Source organism: Nanorana parkeri, unplaced genomic scaffold (genome assembly GCF_000935625.1).
Source record: "Nanorana parkeri isolate BGI_ZX_2015 unplaced genomic scaffold, ASM93562v1 scaffold3469, whole genome shotgun sequence".
Taxonomy (NCBI): Eukaryota; Metazoa; Chordata; class Amphibia; order Anura; family Dicroglossidae; genus Nanorana; species Nanorana parkeri.
Genome location: NW_017309737.1, coordinates 37525 through 40027, shown reverse-complemented (window position 1 = coordinate 40027; position 2503 = coordinate 37525). Strand labels below are relative to the sequence as shown.

Sequence of the window (2503 nt, the reverse complement as noted above, 5' to 3'; positions counted from 1 at the left end):
TAGCACCGGCTCGCGGGCCGCAGCTGGCCCGTGGACCGGTACTTGGAGACCCAAATTTCCAGTGGAAATTTTGAGCCCTGCTGTACATCATATGAAAGGTCCATCCGCATACCTCAAAATAGTATGTTACCACTGAAACTGTCACAGTCTATTGTTCAGGAAGTGAGCAGAAACATACCGCCGATGCGCTCACTTTCCGATCCGCTCCCTGTCAGTCACCACTCTACGCTTGGTTGCTCCCCTACCCTCTCCAGCGCTGATTGGAGGAACAGACAGGGGAGTGGGTGGGCACAGCTGGCTCTGCCTCTGGAGAGGCAGAGTCAGCTGTCCAATAGCCAGCGGGGTGGATCCCGACAATATTGTCTGGATCCGTCCCCGCTGTGGCACATTTAACATATAGCGGGCTACTGCTAAGTTTTGGGTCACACAGTATATGTCCTCCCGTGACCCAGAGGAAGACCATGGGCTAAAAAGATTACCTTTAATGCACAAAACAATTTTACCCGATGTGTCAGAGTTGTTTTGGGTGTTTTTATCCTTTAACTCATTTTATATTTTGTGCTACAGTTCTACCAAATATCATGACAGGTCTCTACGAAACTGTTGACTGTCGGATAAACATACATGACTCTGATTACTGACGTGTGTAATGATTTCTCTCCAGCAGATGGATGTGATGTCAGGAATACCTCGGAGAGACATCTTATATTATCTGCTGATTGTAAGTCAGAAGATAATGTCATCACACAGGATTCTCCAGGAGTGAATCCAAACACACAAAATATACATCACAGACCTTACTGTTTGGGGACATCAATGGATCCCTCTGATCAGGGTGAATCTTCTGACCATTCACATACTATGACTGGAAATATCCATCTAAGATCTCACACTGCAAGAGATCCATCTAATCCCAAGGAGTCTTCCTCACCCCATGAAGGAGATCACAGAGGTGAGGATCCATTCTCCTGTTCAGTGTGCGGGAAATCTTTCATTACAAACAAAAACCTTCTTAGACATGATCCCTCTGATCAGGGTGAATCTTCTGATCATTCACATACTATGACTGGAAATATCCATCTAAGATCTCACACTGCAAGAGATCCATCTAATCCCAAGGAGTCTTCCTCACCCCATGAAGGAGATCACAGAGGTGAGGATCCATTCTCCTGTTCAGTGTGCGGGAAATCTTTCATTACAAACAAAAACCTTCTTAGACACCAGAGAATTCACAAGTGTGAGCGTCCTTATTCATGTACAGAGTGCGGAAAAGCTTTCACTCAGAAAGGACACCTTGTTAATCACCAGAGAATTCACACGGGTGAACGTCCTTATTCATGTACAGAGTGTGGGAAAGCTTTCACTGTGAAAGGAGACCTTGGTAAACACCAGAGAACTCACACGGGTGAACGTCCTTATTTATGTTCAGAATGCGGGAAATCATTCAGATGGAAAGGACACCTTGCTAGTCACCAGAGAATTCACACAGGTGACCGTCCTTATTTATGTTCAGAGTGCGGGAAAGCTTTCACTGCGAAAAGACACCTTGTTATACACCAGAGAATTCACACGGGTGAGCGTCCGTATTCATGTTCAGAGTGCGGGAAATCATTCATTCGTAAAGGAACCCTTGTTATACACCAGAGAATTCACAAGTGTGAGCGTCCTTATTCATGTTCAGAGTGCGGGAAATCTTTCACAGAGAACAAAGACCTTGTTAAACACCAGAAAATTCACACAGGTGAACGTCCTTACCCATGTTCAGAGTGTGAGAAATCATTCAAGCAGAAAGGAGACCTTGTTAAACACCAGAGAATTCACACTGATGAGCGTCCCTATTCATGTTCAGAGTGCGGGAAATCATTCACTCGGAAAGGACTGCTTGTAAAGCACCAGTGGATTCACACGGGTAAGCGTCCTTATTCATGTTCAGAGTGCGGGAAATCTTTCACCGAGAAAGGAGACCTTGTTATACACCATAGACGTCACACAGGTGAGCGTCCTTATTCATGCTCAGAGTGCGGGAAATCATTCGCTCGGAAAACAGTCCTTGTTATACACCAGACAACTCACACGGGTGAGCGCCCTTATTCATGTTCAGCGTGTGGGAAATCTTTCACTCGGAAAGGACAGCTTGTTAGGCACCAGATAATTCACACGGGTGAGCGTCCTTATTCATGTTGAGTGTGGAAAATATTTCACTGAGAAATATATACTTCTTACACACCAGAGGAGACACAGTAGAGAATGTCCTCACTGCTTTCCAACTCGGGAAAATGTTTGACAGATAAAATAAGTCCCTGAGAAAGAGTGGTGTGGACACTATGGGGAGAGCTGTCAGAGAATATAGTGTGGATGGTGGGGGAGAGCTGTCAGAGAATGTAGTGTGGATGGTGGAGGAGAGCTGTCAGAGAATGTAGTGTGGACGGTGGAGGAGAGCTGTCAGAGAATGTAGTGTGGATGGTGGGAGGAGAGATGTCAGAGAATGTAGTGTGGATGGTGG

General features: G+C 45.7%; 1 pseudogene; it reads left to right on the top strand.

The window, feature by feature from the left end:
• LOC108803177 overlaps window positions 1–2503 on the top strand; it is a 40140-nt pseudogene that overhangs the window by 6599 nt on the left and 31038 nt on the right.